The sequence below is a fragment of the Equus przewalskii genome, chromosome X (assembly GCF_037783145.1).
Source record: "Equus przewalskii isolate Varuska chromosome X, EquPr2, whole genome shotgun sequence".
NCBI classification, from domain to species: domain Eukaryota; kingdom Metazoa; phylum Chordata; class Mammalia; order Perissodactyla; family Equidae; genus Equus; species Equus przewalskii.
Window position 1 is genome coordinate 39,974,990 of NC_091863.1, and position 20,844 is coordinate 39,995,833.

The following is a 20,844-nucleotide window of genomic DNA, read 5'->3' on the forward strand; positions in this document are numbered from 1 at the left end:
GTCTGCTCACATCTTTTGCCCACTTTTCTATTGGATTTTTGAACTTTTTCCCTCAATTTTCAAGAGTTCTTTGTATATTGAGGATATTAACACTTTACTGTAGTATATGTTGCATATATTTTCTCCCAGTTTGTCACTTGTCTTTTGACCATATTTATAATCCTAGGAGCTAGGAAATAGATGTATGTATACTAACCCATGTATACACACATATTTATAATTATTTCTGTATCTATCCATCTGTATATCTTTTAAGATAAATGAATTCATACTGATATTCCAGCACCACGTGGTTCATTCTAGTGTCAGGGCAGAAAAATTTTCCTTCTACCTTTCTAGCTTCTTTGGCTGGTCTAATAATTAAATTGACATAAGACAGATTAACAGGAGAAAAACAAATTTAATTTTGTATGTACAGGAGCCCCACAAAAATATGGGACCCAAAAGCAGTCAGGCAACTGAGGCTTATATGCCATCCTGAGCTAAGGAAAGGGTTAGGGGTCTGAGGCTGCAAAGGGGAAGAGGGCAATTCACAGGACAATAAGAAGAGCAGATGTTTGGTAATCAGATGTTTGTCTTGCCATGCAGGTAAGTCTTTCAGATAAAAAGTTATCTCTGGTTTGACGTAGTCTCATTTGTTTATTTTTTCTTTTGTTTCTCTTCCCTAAGGAGACTTGATATTCAAAAAGTTACTGCCAAGACCAAAGTCAAAGAGCATACTATCTATGTTTTCTTCTAGGAGTTTTATGCTTTCAGGTCTTAGATTCAAGTCTTTAATCCATTTTGAGTTAATTTTTGTGTATCATGTAAGATAGTAGTCTACTTTCCTTCTTTTGCATGTGGCTGTCCAGTTTTCCCAACACCATTTATTTAAGAGACTTTCCTTTCTCCATTGTATGTTCTTGGCTCCTTTGTCAAAAATTAGCTCTCCAGGGGCCAGCCCCACGGCTGAGTGGTTGAGTTCGTGGGCTCTGCTTTGGTGGCCCAGGGTTTCGCCGGTTCGAGTCCTGAGTGCGGACATGGCACCACTCATCAGGCCGTGCTGAGGTGGTGTCCCACATGCCACAACTAGAAGGACCTACAACTAGAATATACAACTATGTACTGGGTGACTTTGGGGAGCAAAAGGAAAAATAAAATCTTTAAAAAAATTAGCTGTCCAGAGCCAACCCTGATGGCCTAGTGGTTAAAGTTTGGTGTGTTCCACTTCAGCAGCCTAGGTTCGGTTCCCGGGTGTGGAACCACACCACTCATCTGTCAGTAGCCATGCTGTGGCAGCAGCTCACATAGAAGAACTAGAAGGAGCTACAACTAGAATATCCAACTATGTACTGGGGCTTTGGGGAGGAAAAAGAAAAAAAAAAGAGAGGAAGATTGGCAACAGATAGTTCAGAGCAAATCTTTCCAAGCGAAAAGAAGAGAGAGTGAGAGTAACTATTTAAAAAAATGTGTTTAAGAAATAAATTAGCTGTCCATGTATGTATGGGTTTATTTCTGCGCTCTCAATTCTGTTCCATAGATCTGTGTGTCTGTTTTTCTGCCAGTGTCATGCTGATTTGATTACTATAGCTTTGTAGTATATTTTGAATTCAGGGATTATGATACTTCCGGCTTTGTTCTTTTTTCTCAGGGTTGCTTTGGCTATTCGAGATCTTTTGTTGTTCCATATAAATTTTAGGATTATCTGTTCTATTTCTGTGAAGAATGTCATTGGGATTCTGATTGGGATTGCATTGAATCTGTAGATTGCTTTAGGTAACATGGAAATTTTAACTATGTTAATTCTTCCAATCCATGAGCGTGGAATATCTTTCCATTTTTTATGTCTTCTTTAGTTTCTTTCAACAATGTCTTATAGTTTTCACTGTATAAGGCTTTCACTTCCTTGGTTAAATTTATTCCCAAGTATTTTATTCTTTTTGTTGCAATTATAAATGGGATTGTATTTTTGATTTCTCTTTCTGCTAGTTCTTTATTAGTGTATAAAGACATGACTAATTTTTGTGTGTGGATTTTGTACCCTGCGACTTTACTGTACTTGTTCATTATTTCTAACACGTTTTTGGTGGATTCTTTACAAATCTTCTGCATGGAAAAGGAAACCATCAACAAAACGAAAAGACAACCTACCAACTGGGAGAAAATATTTACAAGTCATATATCTGATAAGGGGTTAAATCCTTAATATCCGAAATATATAAAGAACTCATACAACTCAACAACAAAAAACAAATCGACCCGATCAACCTTGAGGGTATTATGCTAAGGGAAATAAGTCAGACAGAGAAAGACAATTACTGTATGACTCCACTTATATATGGAAGCTAAATAAGCAAACAAACACGTAGATATGGAGAACAGATTGGTGGTTACCAGAGGGGAAGGGGGCGGTAGGAGGGTGAAAGGGGTAAAGGGGCACATGTGTACAGTGACAGATAGCAACTAGACTTTTTTTTTAAGTTTTTGGCACTCCCACTATTCAGAGGTGGGGGTCATGTGCCCTTCCCTTTTTTTTTATTTTTTTGACGAAGATTAGCCCTGAGCTAATGGCTGCCAATCCTCCTCTTTTCGCTGAAGAAGACTGGCCCTGAGCTAACATCCGTGCCCATCTTCCTCTACTTTATATGTGGGACGCCTACCACAGCATGGCTTTTGCCAAGCAGTGCCATGTCCGCACCCGGATCCGAACCGGCAAACCCCGGGCTGCCGAGAAGCAGAACTTGCGAACTTAACCACTGCGCCACTGGGCCGGCCCCTAGCAACTAGACTTTTGATGGTGAACAGGATGCAGTCTATACAGAAGTCAAAACATAATGATGTACACCTGAAGTTTATATAATGTTATAAACTAATGTAACCTCAATAAGAAAAATAGCTATCTCTGGTAATAGCTCTCTTTTTGGCCAGGCTCCCTTTCTAAATTTTTTAGGCAGTTAAGGGAGAGGTAAATTTTTCTTGAGTCTGCTGGGTCTTGATTGCCTTCAGCTTAAAATAATCCACATGCCTAATGACACATTTTGGGGTGCCATATTCTGCTCCCTTCACTAGCCTTCCCTTCTTGCTTCTCTGTGGCCTCCCACTTCAACGGTGAGAAACCTGGCCCCAACCATCCTCTGCCCGTTTACGTAACTGTTCAATGCCGGTGTATGTGTATAGTAGTATCAGAATTGTTAACCCATACCCCTATGGGAAACAACTTTACCAAAATTGAGTTAAATGTGTTTCTATGATTCCTTTTGTCTTTAGCCTTGGAATTTCCAGTCAAAATACTATTTTCCAAGGTTAGTTAAGTTGACCTGTCTTCTCCCCACCCCTTCCAGTGAGGTTATGTCAGACATTTATAATACGGTCAGATTCGATTGTTACAGTCTCCGTTCCATACTGGGATGTCCTGACCTTCTGGTTAATTTTCACATATTAAGATGCACTTTTCTTTGTGCTGTAAAGATCTATGGGTTTTGACAAATGCATTTTAAAGTTTTCCTCACATAGATTTTTTCCCCACATTTCTTGTTAGGTTTCTTCTTAAGGTGTATTATCTCCTTTGTTGCTATTGTAAATGGGGTTTTCTCTATCGTTACATCCTCTGATTATTTGTATATATGAAAGCCGTTGATTTCTCTATGTTAATTTTATATCCTTCCACTTTGCTGAATACTTTCTTTGTTAGAGTTAGTTTTATCACTGATTCTCTAGGGTTTACAAGGTACAAAATCATATCATCTGAAAATAGAAACATCATTAGTTCTTCTTTTCCAATTCATGTGCCTCTCATTGGTTTCTCTTGTCTAATTACCCTGAAGTAACAGAGACCAGGGCTCTTTGTTGAAATGGCTAATTCCAGGGCTGGGGCAGGGAAAGTACAAGATGAGCCTGGAGCATCTTCTTTTATCATCTGAATTCATTTGCCACTGAATGAATTTGAATTTAAAGAGGATCCATGAATCCAAACTGATTTAAATAAATAAATGGAGGACAAAGGAAAACTCTTCCTATGGAGGAATGCCAACTAATAAATGTAGAAGGAATGATGGAATTAGGAAATCACTATTTGGCAGCCACCACAATGTGAAATGAGTAAGAGAAACCTCAACTAAATTGGAGTCCGGAAGGCCTTTAGGGGAAGCTCTCACTCCCTATCATAAGTCATCAATTACTCCAAACAGCAAAAAAACTTAGGCTTGCGTCTCTGACAGAAGGTACAACTACTTTACTACTGAAGGAAGATTTCTCTTCCCACCTGGTGACAGCCCAGCCAATGAGAAGCCGTTGCCACCCTGAACTGTTACTTTCCCCCAATGGACTTTCCTTTGGAACAGCCCCTCCCTACTCCCCTTTTTCTCTATAAAAGCAAGCTCCCCTCTTTTGTTCTCTGGATTTTCCCGTTGTTCACCATAGCATGCACATCCTGAATTGCAATTCTTTTGGCTATTCACCAATAAACACATTTTGAGGGTAAACTAACAGCCGAATTTGCTTTTTAAATTGACAACTGTAATAATTGTTTCAGGCAAGAATCAGTAATGAGTGCTAAAGCTGGGGGTGAAAGTGTGATGAGGAACACTATATTTACATAGTATCAAAGGATTTCCCCACAAATTACTTTTTAATTATAATGGGAAACAGAGTAACTTTACAGTAGGGAAACTGGGTGGACCCCACCTTAATCAAGTGAACAACATTATCACCTATATGGGGACAAACTGGTATTTCCTGCCTCCCGATGTGATGCACGGAGAAAGATTCAACATCATTTTTGTGGTATTTCTGCCAAAAATTCATAACCTGAATCTAATCATGAGAAAACATCAGGCAAACCCCAATTGAGGGACATTCTACAAAATAACAGGTTTGTACTCTTAAAAAACATCAAGATCTTTAAAAAAACAAAGAAAAACTGAGGAAGTGATCCAGATTTAAGGAGACTACAGGAACATGACAACTAAATGCAACATGTGATCCTGGATTGAATCCTGTACCAGAAAAAGTTTTTTATTTTACTATAAAGGATATCAGTGGGACAACTGGAAAACTTTGAATAATATCTGTAAAATAGATAATAGGATTATATCAGTATTAATTTCCTGATTTTGACTGTGGTTATAGAAGGGAACATCTTTCTCTTAACTGTCTTCGTAAAGAAACAGTTAACGTATTAGACCTGAGACTGCCTATCCTTAGAAAGACCTGATTACAAGGTTGGCCCTTGAGACTGGCATCTAGAAACTTGGCTGGCAAACAATTCCCTACGCTGATATAAAACCTTTTCTAAATGATAAGAATGGTTCACTATGCCTAAACTGTTTGTACAAACAATGTGATTTATGCTGAGCACCTGCATTGCTTGACAGAGTCTGGAATTTTGGTACATGTTGGGTAGAGGGTGACTAGTGGCCAGCCCCCAGTGAAAACCTTGGGCACTGAGTCTCTAATGAGCTTCCCTGGTAGACAACACATCACACATGTTGTCACAACTGATTGCTGGAGGAATTAATTGTGTCCTGTGTGACTCCACTGGGAGAAGACTCTTGGAAGCTTGTGCCTGGTTTCCTCTGGACTTTGGCCCGTGTGCCTTTTCCCTTTTCTCAAAGGAGTTAGAGAACGTGAGGAAGCCTGTGTATGGATTTCTCCAGATCCCACCTGTCTTTGTTTTCTTGTTAATCCTATCATGTATCTATCCTTTCACCGTAATAAATCTTAGCTATGAGTACAACTATATGTTGAATTCTTTGAATCCTCCTACTGAATCACCAAACCTGGGGATGGTGTTGGGGACCCATGACACAAATACACACACATACCACAGAGAGAGACAGAGACAGAGACAGAGGCAGAGAGACAGAGAAGGATAAACAAAAGGTGGCAAAATGTTGACATAGGAGCATCTGAATGAAGGGGATATAGGAATTGTTATTTTGCAACTTTTCTATAAATCTAAAATTATTTCAAAATAAAAATTAAAAAATGGCTCATTGTTTGTTGCTAGAGGTATATCTGCTTCTAGGTCCTCTCAGTGAACAGATATGGGAAATACACACACACACACTCTCACACACACGCATGCACACACAAAGTTCTCCTTCTCTGACTGTCTTACCTAAAACCATGAGATCTTGATACCTCCAATTCCAATTCAACACTTTAGGGTTCATTCTTTTCTTCCTCCTCCCGTATTTGTAACTTCCTTTATATTTGCAACTCCTTTAGTAAGTAACCTGGCTCCCACTATTCCTAATATATTTACTTGTTTCCTCAAGTCTAGATTACACAAAAGGGATTTTCAGAATCCCTTAATTGTTTCAGAATCCCACAACTGATAACCTATACCTCTGCAAAAGCAAATCTCCTTACTAGAGTTCAATATTAGTTTACAGGAATTTAAAGGTAAAGTTTACATACAGTAAATTCACAAATCAAAATTCATAGCATCCTGACAAATAATGAATATACTCAAGTAGCCCATACCCCTATCAACATATAGAATATTTGCATCACCCCCAGGAAGTTCCCTCCTACCCTTTCCCAGTCAATCCCCTCCCCCGTGGGGCAATCACTGTTCTGCTTTTTTTTTTTCTTTTGGCATGTGGATATCCAATTGTTCCAACACCATTTGTCAAAAGGATTATCCATTCTGCGCTGGCTTTGCACCTTTTTCAAAAATCAATTGACCATATATGTGTGGGTCTATTTCTGGAGTTTCTATTCTCTTTCATTGATATATTTAGCTGTCTTTTTTTTCTAGCTTTTTGAGATATAATTGACATACAACACTGTATAAGTTTAAGGTAGACAGCATAATGACTTGACTTACATATATTATGAAATGATTAACACAATAAGTTTAGTTAACATCCATCATCTCATACAGATACAAAAAAAAAGAAAAAATGTGTTTTTTTCCTTGTGATGAGAACTCTCAGGATCTACTCTCTTAGCAACTTCAAATATATCATACAGCGGTGGTAACTATAGTCATCATATGGTGCATTACACCCCCAGTACTTATCTTATAACTGCAAGTTTGTGCCTCTTGACACCTTCATCCAATACCCCCACCTCCCTATTTGCCTGTCTTGACACCAATACCACAATGTCTTAATTATTATAGCTTTACAATAAGTCTTGAAGTCAGGAAGTGCAAGTCCTCCAAATTTTTTCTTGCTTTTCAAAGTTGTTTTGGTCCGTTGCATGCATTTCCATATGAATTTTAGAATCCATTTTTCAATTCTAAAACAACAACGACAACAAAAAAGCGCTACTGAGATTGCATTAAATCTATAGAGCAAGCTCAGGAAAATTGACATCTTAATAATATTGAGTATTCTGATTCATGAACATGGTGTATCTCTCCATTTATTTAGACCTTTAATTTCTCTCAGCTATGTTTGGTACTCAGTGTACAGGTCTTTCACATGTACTTTCTTGTTTTTGATGCTATTATGAATGGTATTTTATTTTATTTTTATTTGTTTTTAAGAAAGATTAGCCCTGAGCTAACATCCGTGCCCACCTTCTCTACTTTATATATGGGACACCTGCCACAGCACGGCTTGATGAGTGGCGCTAGGTCCGCACCTGGGATCTGAACCGGTGAACCCCGGGCCGCCAAAGCGGAGTGTGGGAACTTAACCACTTGGCCACGGGGCCAACCCCATGAATGGTATTTTAAAATTTCAATTTCCTATGGGTCATTGCTAGTATCGGGAAATACAATTAAGTGTAGTATATTGATCTTGTATCCTGCAATCTTGCTAAAGTCACTTATTAGTTCTAGTCAGTTTTTTGTAGATTCCATACAATTTTCTACATAGAGGATCATGTTATCTCCAAAGACAACTTCATTTCTTTTTCTCTTTTTTTCTTTTTTTCTTTTGACGAAGATTAGCCCTGAGCTAACTGCTGCCAATCCTCCTCTTTTTGCTGAGGAAGACTGGCCCTGAGCTAACATCCATGCCCATCTTCCTCTACTTTCTATGTGGGACGCCTACCACAGCATGCCGTGCCAAGCAGTGCCATGTCCACGCCCGGGATCCTAACCGGCGAACCCTGGGCCGCTGAAGCGTAACATGCGAACTTAACCGCTGCGCCACCAGGCCGGCTCCGACACCTTCATTTCTTCCTTTCCAATCTGTATGACTTTTATTTCTTTCCTGCCTTGTTGCACTAGTTAGAACCTCCAGTACAATGTTGAATTGAAGTGATGACAGTGGACATCCTTGCTTTGTTCCTGATCTTAGGGGGAAAGGCATTCAGTCTTTTGCCATTAAGTTTGGTGTTAATTATAGTTTTTTTGTAAATGCTCTCTATCATATTGAGGAAATATTACCTTTTATCTCTAGTTTTCTGAGTTTTTAAAAGTCAGGAATGGATGATGGATTTTGTCAAATACAGAAAAACTGTATCTGTTGAGATGATTCGGTGGTTTTTCTCGCCTTCCTGGAGTAAATTCTACTTTGTCTTGATGTATTAGCTTTTGTATATATAGTTGGATTTGATTTACTAAAATGTTGTTAAGAACTTTAGCATCTCTGTTCACAAAGGATAGTTGTGTATAGTTTCCTTAGAATGCTGTTCTCTGGTTTAGTATCAGAGTAATGCTAGTCTCATAGAATGAGTTGGGAAGTAGCCCCTTCTCTTAAACCTTCTGAAAGAGTTTATGTAGAATTGATAGTATTTCTTCCTTAAGTATTTGGTAGAATTCCCCAAGGAAGCCATCTGGGCCTGGAATTTCCTTTATGGGAAGATAATTCAACTTTAATAAATACAGGGTTATTCAGTAGTACTAACTACATTCACAATGTGGTGTAACCATCACCACTCTGTATTTACAAATCTTTTCCATCATCTCAAACAGAAACTCTGTACCCATAAGCAATAACTCTCCATTCTCCCCAACCCCCAACCCCCAACCCCCAACCCCTGGTAACTTCTATTCTACTTTCTGTCTCTGGGAATTTGCCTACTCTAGATACCTCATAAAAGTGGAATCGTACAATATTTGTCCTTTTGTGCCTGGCTTATTTTACTTAGCATAGTGTCCTCAAGTTTCATTCATATTATAGCACGTGTTAGAATTTCATTCCTTTTTATGGGCAAATAATATTCCATGATATCCATATGCCACATTTTCTTTATCCATTCATCTGGTGATGGACGCTTGGGTTGTTTCCACCTTGTAGCTATTGTGGATAGTGCTGCTATGAATGTTGGTGTATAAGTATCCCCTGTTATCCTTTTAATATCTTTAGAACCTGTGGTGATGTCACTTCTCTCATTCCTGATATTGCTCATTTGTGTCGTCTCTCTTTTTTTTTCCTGATCAATCTGTCTAGAAGTTTATCAGTTTTACCGATCTTCTCAGTAGTATTGGTTTCATTGATTTTCTTTTAAATTTTTATTGTTAATGATAAGTTACAATCTTGTGAAATTTCAGTTGTACATTATTGTTTGTCAATCATGTTGTAGGTGCACCCCTTCACCCTTTGTGCCCACCCCCCACCTTTCCACTGATAGCCACTAATCTGTTCTCTTTGTCTACATTTTTAAATTCCTCATATGAGTGGAGTCATACAGAGATTGTCCTTCTCTATCTGGCTTATTTCACTTAACATAATTCCCTCAAGGTCCATCCATGTTGTTACAAATGGGACGGTTTTGTTCTTTTTTGTGGCTGAGTAGTATTCCATGGTATATATATACCACATCTTCTTTATCCAATCATTTGTTGATGGACACTTAGGTTGCTTCCACGTCTTGGCTATTGTAAATAATGCTGCAATGAACATTGGGGTGCATGGGACTTTTGGAATTGCTGACTTCAAGTTCTTTGGATAGATACCCAGTAGTGGGATAGCTTGGTTGTATGGTAGTTCTATTTTTAATTTTTTGAGGAATCTCCATACTGTTTTCCATAGTGGCTGCACCAGTTTGCATGCCCACCAGCAGTGTATGAGGGTTCCTTTTTCTCCACAACATCTCTAACATTTGTTACTATTAGTTTTAGATATTTTTGTCATTCTAATGGGTGTAAGGTGATATCTTAGTGTAGTTTTGATTTGCATTTCCCTGATGATCAGCGATAATGAACATCTTTTCATGTGCCTATTGGCCATCCGTATATCTTCTTTGGAGAAATGTCTGTTTATGTTTCCTGCCCATTTTTTGATCGGGTTGTTTGAATTTTTGTTGGTGAGTTGTGTGAGTCCTTTATATATTATGGATATTAAGCCTTTGTCAGATGTATTACTTGCAAATGTTTTTTCCCAGTTGGTGGGTTGTTTTCTTGTTTCAATCCTGTTTTCATTTGCCTTGAAGAAGCTCTTTAGTCTGATTTGTTTATTCTTTCTATTGTTTCCCTTCTCTGGGAAGATGTGGTGTCCGAAAAGATCCTTTTAATACTGATGTCAAAGAGTGTACTGCCTACATTTTCTTCTAGAAGCCTTATGGTTTCAGGTCTCAGCTTTAGGTCTTTGATCCATTTTGAGTTTATTCTGGTGAATGGTGAGAAAGAATGGTCAATTTTCATTCTTTTACGTGTGGCTTTCCAGTTTTCCCAGCACCATTTGTTGAAAAGACTTTCTTTTCTCCATTGTAGGCCCTCAGCTCCTTTGTCGAAGATTAGCTGTCCATAGATGTGTGGTTTTATTTCTGAGCTTTCAATTCTGTTCCATTGTGGTTTCATTGATTTTCTATTTTGTTTTTCTGTCTTCTATGTCACTGATTTCCACTCTGATCTTTATTATTTTATTCCTTTTGCTTATTTTTCTATTATTTTTCCAATTCTTTAAGGTGGAAGCTGGGGTAATTGATTTTAAACCTCTGTTTAATTCAGGTGATGTGGTACTATAAATTTTCCTCTAACTATTGCTTTGGCTGAATCACACAAATTCTGATATATTATGTTTTCATTTATTACATTCATTTTATAATTTCCCTTTATAATATCCCTTTTGATTTCCTCTTTGACTCATGGGGTATTTAGAAATATATTATTTAGTTTCCAGATATTTGGGGACTTTCCAGATCTATTTCTGTTACTGCTTTCTAATTTAAATCCATTTTGGTCAGAGAACACAGTATGGCTTGAATCCTTTTACATTTCTTCAGACTTGTTTCATGGCCCAGAATATGGTCTATCTTGGTAAATATTATACCTGAAAAGCATGTATTTTCTGCATTTTCTGGGCGGAGTCTTCTATAAATGTCAGTCAAGTTGAGTTGGTTGATAGTTCTGGTCAAATCTCCTACATCCTTACTGATTTTCTGTCTGATTGTTCTATCTGTTATTGAGAAAAGAGTGCTGAAATCTCTGACTTTATGCATGACTTTGTCTATTTCTCCTTTCAATCCTGTCAGTTTTTGCTTCATTTATTTTGAAGCTCTGTTATTAGATCATTGACATAGCTGGGTTTAAATCTACCATCTTACTATTTGTTTTCTATTTGTCTTATCTGTTGTTGGTTTCCCTGTTATCTCTTTTTTGCCTTATTTTGGATTTATTGAGTATTTTTTATGATACCATTCTGTCTCCTTTTTTGATTTATTACTTATAACTCTTTGTCTCATTTTAGTAGTTGCTTGAGGGTTTAACTTTACCTTATTATTCTTTAACTTATTACAGTCCACCATCCCAATGATAGTGTACTGTTTCACATATAGTATAAGAAACTTATAACAGTATATTTCCGTTTCTCCTTTCCTGACATTTGTGCTATTGTTGGCCATACATTTTATTTCTACATGTGTTATAAACCTCACAATATGGTGTTCTTCCTCTCTCTCTCTTGCTTTAAACACTATGTTGTCTTTTAAAGATAATTAAATAATAAGAAAAAAGTCCTTATGTTTAGCCATGTAGTCACCAATTCTGGTGCTTATCATCCCTTTTGTAGATCTAGGTTTCCATCTGGTATGATTTTCCTTCTGCCCGAAAGACTTCTTTTAATGTTTCTTGTCCTGCAGGTCTAGTGGTGATTAACTTCTTCAGTTTTTTATTTTTTTCCTTCCATATTTAGGTATCTCCCCCACCTTTTATTTATTTATTTATTTATTTTTAAAGATTGGCACCTGAGCTACCATCTGTTGCTAATCTGTTTTCTTCTTCTTCTTCTTCTCCCCAAAGCCCCCCAGTACATAGTTGTATATTCTAGTTGTAGGTCCTTCTGGTTGTGCTATACGGGACGCCGCCTCAGCATGGCTTGATGAGCGGTGCCATGTCTGCTCCCAGGATCCAAACCAGCAAAACCATGTGCTGCCAAAGCAGAGCATGCAAACTTAACCACTCGATTATGGGGCCGGCCCCTAGGTAGCTTTTATTTTAAACTCCTTATCAGCAAAATTATCTGCTAACATCTTAAAATTTTTTTTAATTTTTAAAATTTCTTAAACAGCTATAATGACATGTAATTCACATCTCATATAATTCACCTATTTAAAGTGTATGATTCAATGTTCTTTTTAGTATATTCACAGGATTGTGCAACTATCACCACAATTTTAGGACATTTTTACCATCCCAAAAGAAACTCTACACCCACTGGCAGCCACTCCCCATTTCCCTCCAACTCTAGGCAACCACTAAGCTACTTTCCTATTTCTATAGATTTGCCTATTCTGGACATGTCATATAAATGGAATCACACAACATGTGGTCTTTTGTGACTGGCTTCATTCACTTAGCATAATGTTTTCGAGGTTTATCTATGTTGTAGCATGTATCAGTACTCTATTCATTTTTATTGCTGAATAATATTCGTTGTATGAATATACCACATTTGATTTACCCATTCATCAGTTGACGGACATTTGGATTGTTTTCACTTTTTGGCTATTATAAATAATCATTCTTAAGGTCTTTTTTTTCCTCTGTGTGTTTCATTTTGGATAGTTTCTATCATTACATCTTCAAATTCACTAATCTCTTCTTTCAGAAAGTCTAATCTACCATTAATCCCATCCAGTGTACTTTTAAAATCAGGCATTGTTTTCACTTCTGGAAGTTCAGTTTGGGTCTTTTATATATGTTCCATATTTCTACTTAACATGTCCACTCTTTTCTCTAGCTTCTTGCACATATGGAATACAGTCACAATAACTCCTTTAATGGCCTTACCTATTAATTCTTTCATTGTGTCATTTCTGGGTCTGTTTCTATTAATTGTTTTCTTTTCATCGTGGGTTGTATTTTCCTGCTTCTTTGCATACCTGGTAATTTTTTATTGGATGCCAGACATTGTGACTCTTATGTTGTTGGGTACTGGATATTTCTGTATTCCTCTAACTATTCTTGAACTTTGTTTTGGGATGTGATTAAGTTACTTGGAAACACTTTGTTACTTTCAGGTACTGCTTTTAAGCTTTGTTAGGCAGAACCAGAGCAGCGTTCAGAGTAGGGTTAATTTTCCCCACTGCTAAGGCAAGACCCTTCTTAGTACTCTACCCAATGATCCATGAATTATGAGGTTTTCCTCTCCAGCTTTTGGGAAAAGGCATTATTTCCTGCCCAGTGTGAATTCCAACTATTGTTCCGTTTAATCTTTTCATGTATTTTTCCCTGGCCTTGGGTAGTTTCCTCACAAGCCTGTGCTGATTAACGCTCAGCTAAATACCAATGGAAACCCTCTGAAGGTCTCTGGAGTTGTCTCTCTGCAAATCTCTCTATACTCCGATACTCTGCCCTGCTAACTCTAACTGCGTAGTCTTTCACAACAGTCTCTGCTCTGTCTTCTCAACACAGGCAGACTTCTAGGTTTTGCCTGAATTGGCCCTCTCTATCTCCAGGCAGTAAGCTGGGCAATCATAAGGCTTACCTTGTTTATTTCCCATCTCTCAGGGATCACTTTCTTTCATTGCCTGATGTCCAATATCTTGAGATTTGTTGTTTCATATATTTTGTCTAAATTTTTACTTGTTTCATGCAGGAAGGTAAATTTGGTGCCTATTACTTTATCTTGTTTGGAAGTGGCAATCTCCCTATTATTTTGCTAATCTTGTAATTCTATCCACTACCAAACCAGGGGTGTTAAAATCTCAGATCATGATTGTGGACTTGTGTGTTTCTCCCTTTATTTCTGTTGGGTTTGTGTCATGCATTTGAAAATTCTGTTATGAGTTGTCTTACACTTTTATGATGTTATGTCTTCCTGATGAATTCATTCTTTTATTACAAAACGTCTCTCTTCATCTCTGGTAATACAGTCTCAAAATGTATTTTATCTGTTATTAATATAGCCATTCCAGCTTTCTTAAGTTTAGTGTTTGCACAGTATATATTTTTGTGTGCTTTAACTTTCAAACTATCTTTTTTTTTTTTTTTGGCGAGAAAGATTGGCCCTGAGCTAACATTTGTTGCCAGTCTTCCTCTTTTTGCTTGAGGAAGATTGTCCTTGAGCTAACATCTGTGCCAGTCTTCCTCTATTTTTTTCTATGTGGGATGCTGCCACAGCAATGGCTTGAGGAGCAGTGCTGGGTCCTTGCCTGGGATCCGAACCAGTGAACACCGGGCTGCTGAAGCAGAGCATGCCAACTTATCCACTATGCCACTTGGTCGGCCCCTATCTGTGTCTTTTTATCTGATGTGTTGCTCCTGTAGACAGCATATATTGGGTCTAGTGCCATGGCAAGTCACATCGGAGCCTGAGGCAGAAGGAAAACTGTGTGCCCCTATATTTTTTTAATGTGATTTTTTTTTCTTTTTGAGGAAGATTAGCCCTGAGCTAACATCTGCCACTAATCCTCCTCTTTTTGCTTAGGAAGACTGGCCCTGAGCTAATATCCGTGCCCATCTTCCTCTACTTTATATGTGGGACGCCTGCCACAGCATGGCTTGCCAAGCGGTGCTAGGTCCGCACCTGGGATCCAAATCAGCGAACCCCTGGCCACTGAAGCAGAATGTGTGAACTTAGCGGCTGCGCTGCTTAGCAGGCCCCTTAAGGTGATTTTTAATGGTTAAATTTGTTTCAGACATTAAAGTCATGAAAAAAAATACTGACAAATTGAGAAATAGATGTATTAAAACTCACATTTTTAAGTTTAAATATTTTATTTATACCCAAAATAGAATTTATTATAATTTTGCTTTCCTTGCTTTAATAGAAGCAAACTCACCAGTAATACTTTCAAAATGTACTTCTTTGCTTATCTTGTTTTCCATTGAGAGAACTGCCATGTTTGACAATTTCTCTTGACCAAGTGACAATCTGAAATAATTTTTAATTAACTTCAGCTTACAGAAACTTCTTTTGCAGGACACCACTGTGACCGGTATCGTTAAAATATTCTTAAGGCCACTTCAAAATTTGGATAAGATTGCACTAAGCAAAATTGGTAAATTAGTTTTAGAAGATCCGAACGCAATGCTGAATTTATATTACAAATTATTGATAGGATATCCTGCTTAAAACTATTTCAGATAACTATCTGTAGGACGTAAATCAGAATATTTAAGAGCTAAGTTAGTGGCTGCCTTTTGTAAATTGCAAGTGCTTGTAGAAAATAACTTATCTCTGGCTAAAAATCCAAAATCTGAAGATACTTTAATTTTTCATATCTCCATTTTCAATGTGAAATTAGAGTATCTGTGATCTCCTTAGTTTCTGTTTGATGTGTACTTTTCCCGTAATAAGTGATAATCTCGAACAGTGATTCATACACTTCCAATTTCTGTACTCTTCTTTTTAGTTTATTTTAAAATTTGATAAGTATATTCATATCCTGTGCTAAAGTTGTATATTCAGCAAAATTTCTTTCAAAGTTACATTCTCTTATTTGTTGCAAGCAGAGGAATAGGCCTTCTGTTAAGCATGCAGCTTTTTATATAATCATTTTTTTTTTTATTGTACAGCTTTATTCACTTTTCCCACTTGGTTCAAAATATCACCTCACACAAATGAGTCGCATACAAATTTGCAATCTATTTTTGCCAAGATGCTTCTGGTTTCAGGATAAAGTATTTTGTCGTATCATATTATAGATTTTAATATATAATAAACATTTTTGATTTGTAAGCAAAATGCCTTGATTGTACTTGATCTTGGTGCCCGTTGGGTATCTGTACATTTTTTAAATGTAGTTTTTAAGGCAGACATAAGAATATTCCATCTGCTACTTGAATTCACAGATCATCTCACAGTATATACATGTATCAAACCATCGTGTTGTACACCTTAAATTCACACAATGTTATATGCCAATAATCTCTCAATAAAGCTGGAAAAAATTACAATTAAAAAAGAAATTTGATCATCTTCAGTAGCTGGAATAATGAGTTTTTACAGCAAAAATTGTAACTACTCCCTGTAATTTTGATTCATTTCTGCACACATTTTTCTTTTTTCCTGAACATTGGACCACTTGGCTTTTTTTTCCTTTTTCTTTTTCTTCTCGCCAAAGCTGCCCAGTACATAGTTGTATATTCCAGTTGTAGGTCCTTCTGGTTGTGCCATGTGGGGCGCCACCTCAGCATGGCCCAATGAGGGATGCCATGTCCGTGCCCAGGATCTGAACTGGGGAAACCCCGGACTGCCGAAGTGGAGTGTGTGAACTTTACCACTTGGCCATGGGGCCGGCCCCACCACATGACTTTTTAGATGCCATATTTGTCTAGAATTTTTTGTGCGGGGGGGGGGGGGGAAGATTAGCCCTGAGCTAACTACTGCCAGTCCTCCTCTTTTTGCTGAGGAAGACTGGCCCTGAGCTAACATTGTGCCCATCTTCCTCTACTTTATATGTGGGATGCCTACCACAGCATGGTGTGCCAAGCAGTGCCATGTGTGCACCCGGGATCCAAATCAGCGAACCCTGGGCTGCCGAGAAGTGGAACTGCGAACTTAACTGCTGTGCCACCGGGCCGGCCCTAGAAATTTTTTAGTATAAATTTAAAATATATTTATTTTTCATTAATACAATATTTAGTTAGAGTAAATATACATAATATGTGCTTAATTTGTATGAATTAAGATTCACAGAAATTATAATATTTAATAAAATAGGTGTGCATAACAATTTGTATCAAAAATACAAAAATCAATAATTACAAACAGCAGAAAACTATGCACCAGATTTCCAGACAAATTTGGTGGAAAACAAGTAGTGAATAATTTTTTTATAAAAGAATTTAATAATAGCAAACTATCATTGTTTTAAATGAATAAAGTATAAACATTTCCTGGTAAAAAAATAATTTATTCAGAAAATGTTTGATATTTGATCAGATTTCATTTGTGAAAAGTCAAATATATTAATAAATGAAATTTGTATCACTTACCTACATGCTCTTAATATTTAAAAAACCACACAAACATATCTGTAATAACATGAAACTTTCCCTTTTAACTTGTAGAAGTGTAGACTGCAACTCTAAACAGTGGAAAAACCTTGTCGACTCTCCTCAGGATAGAAGAATGACCTTCAAAAGAAATTGCCAGTGAGAGATTTTTTTTTGTCTTGGAGCCTACCCGCTCTCCTTGCAACTTGCATGATTCTCGGCATAGTTGCAAGCATAGGGTGGAATCCTGCCGTGATATAAAATTTTGATGTTTTGTGCATCGTGGATTGCTTTGTATTAATTTTTATCTTTTTCAACATTGCATTAAAATTTTATTTTTCCCGATGACTGAGTTTTTTGGCATCCCTTTCAAGTTTGCACCCAAGGCAAGTGCCTCGCTTGCCTCACCCTAATCCCAGCTCTGGTTGGGTCTTGTTTTTCATTTTTCTGGTCTTAAAATCCTTGCCTTTCATGGGAGCTTTTAGTCGTTTACATTTTAGGGAATTATTGATATGGTCAGAGTAAGCTCTAGCACATCGTTGTAAGTTTTCTATTTGCTCCTTCCAGCTTTTGACCGTCTGTTTCTCCTTTCCCACCTTCTTTTGAGATAACCAAATATACATTTTTTTTAATTTTAAAAAATTTATTTAGTTATTGCGGTAACATTGGTTTATAACATTATATAAATTTCAGGTGTACATCATATTTCATTTTCTGTGTAGATTACATCATGTTCACCACCCAAAGACTAATTACAGTCCACCCCCACACACGGGCCTAAGCACCCCTTTCTAACCAAATATATTTTAGTATTTAACTGTTAATTCTTCTATTGGCTTTTCAGCTGTACTTGTTTTCATTCTCTTTAGAGGTTGCCCTGGTGATTACAAAATGCATTCTCAATCACCGTCAACTTAAAGTTAATATTGTACCATTTCATATGAGATGGAAAAACCTTTTAACAGAATAGTTTCATTTTCCCAGTCCTGACCTTTGTGTTATTGGTATGTATATTATATCTACATACAGTCTGAGTCCCACAGTTCAGCTTGATCCTTCTGAGGCATGTTTTTAGGATATTCTAGAGGGGATCCACAGGAACCCTTACTCTAGAGCTGCAGTGGCCTACTCTCAAGGCATGGACTTTCCAGGGTGTCTGCTCTCAGTGGGATATTGGGTGAGGGCTCTCCTCCACTCTGGCCGTTCAAAATATCTATGTTTCCCAGAACTGGGCAAGCACCATTCAGTTCATGTAAGCCCAGGACTGATCTCTGCTTGGTCTTGCAGTGTCACGCTCTAAGCCTGCACAGCCTAGGATTTGGCCAAAGACCTAAAGCAATGCCTACGGTGATTTGTGGAAGTCCATCTCTACAAAGCTCCCTTGCTCCAGTACCGTGCCTGCTAGACGGAGGTCCGGAAATCTGATTTCTCCTCCCCAGCTCAGCTATGTTGCCATTCTCTGCCCGGGCTCCACTTCCCTAGAGGGGGCTCCTGAAACTGACTCAGGCAGAGTGAAAGGTGCATCCCGGGCTCAATGCGTGTTGTCTCGGCCATCATGCTCCATCCAGCAAAGTGTAGCATGCCGGGTAGCCTTGATAAACATCTGCACAATGACACCAGCTTTGGTCTCATGACCAAAAAAAAAAAAAAAAAAAAAATCAGGAATTGACAGATGGAGGCAAAACTGCTGTGTTTTCTTAAATATACAACCAGTCTTTCCTTGTCTTTTGTGACTTTTGAAAGCTATTATGTATTTTGTAGGATGTCCTTCAATTCGGATTTCTCTGCTATTTTCTCATGATTACACTGGGATTATGGGGTTTGGGGGGACAAATACTATGAAAGTGAAATGTCCTCATTGCATCACATCAGGGGATACATGACAGCAATGTGTCTTATTACTGGCAATGTTAACATTCATCTCTTGGTTACAGTGGTGTCTGCCAGGCTTCTCCACTGCAAAGTTACCATTTTTCACTTTCCATACTCTTATCATTAGAAGCATGTCACTCAGTCCAGCTCATACTCAAGAGGAGAAGGGAAATTAAGCTCCAACTCTTGGAGAGGGGAGAATCAAATATTTAATAAATATTTTAGATGCAATACTTAAAGGCTGTGCAGGGGGCGGGCCCCGTGGCTGAGTGCTTCATTTCGTACGCTTTGCTTCAGTGGCCTGGGGTTCGCTGGTTGGGATCCTGGGTGTGGACCTACGCACTGCTCATTAAGCCATGCTGTGGTGGTGTCCCACATGAAGGAAATAAAATGACCTACAACTAGGATATACAACTATGTACTGGGGCTTTGGGGAGAAAAAAAAACAAGAGGAAGATTGGCAACAGATGTTAGCTCAGGGCCAATCTTCCTCACACACACGCACACAAAAGCACATACCTTTAAAAAGAAAACTGGCTTATTGAAAAAAAAGGCTGCACAACTATTGTGCTCACCTTAAAGCTTTGCCTACTAATTTTAGCATTTAGTGGATCAGGTCTGCAGCAATTATTACTGTGGTATTCTGATGGTAATTTTCTATCTCCCTCATTTCCTCTATATTTATTATCTGGAAGTTCTATGTAACGAAGAGTTGTCTCATCTCCGGCATTTATTTATTTATTCAATCATATCACTTATTTATATAAGTATGGTATCATTGAGATTTGTTGTATTTTTGGACTATAAACCAATACTATTATCTTTTTCTTGCTCAAATTGTTCCAGCTCTGGCCACTGGGACCTCTTTCAGGTTGGCTCCTGCATTCTTATGACACGTTCCCATCTTTTTTCTTTTTTTTAGGTACTTCCTTACTTTCTGGCACAACACAATGCTCCAGGCTCATCTTGTGTTTCCCTACCCCGGCCTTAAAATCAGCCATTTCTCCAAGGAGCCCTGCTTCCTTTCACTGAAGAATGGCATTTAGAAACCAAGATCTGGGAACTAGATGTGGTCATTGCTTCTAGAATAGCACAATGTCTGGGCCTTCTCAGGGGACAGATTGAGAAGACCAAGAAGGTATGACAGCTCAACCCAACAAGCTCTCTGGGGGAGGGAGCTTCTCAGATGGCCTCCCAGCCGTCCTTGTCTACTGATATTCATGGTCTTGTGTAATTCTCTCCCTTGAGTAATGATTCTAACCAACAGAATGCCTCAACATTGAGGGGCTGTAACTTCCGTGATTGGACTACAAGAAATTCTGACTTCTGTTTTGCCAGCAGACTCTCTCTTCTGGCTTTGATGAAGCAAACTACCATGCTGTGAGCTGCCTCATGAAAGGAAAGGGACACATGGCAAGGACTGAGGGCACCTCTGGCTGACAGCCAGCAAGGAACTGAGGCCCTCAGTTCAACAGGCTGCAGAGAACTGTATTTTGCCCAAAACCACTTGAGTGTGGAGCAGATTCTTCCCCAGTCCTGCCTTCAGATGAGTCCTCAATCCCACTTGACACCTTCCCTAATCGCACCCTCAGGAGAGCCACTGGGGCAGAGGACCAGCTAAGCCAGCCTGGATTCCTGACCCACAAAAAGTGGGAGATAATGAAAGCATGTATTTTCACACACTAAGATTGTGGTAATTTGTCACACAG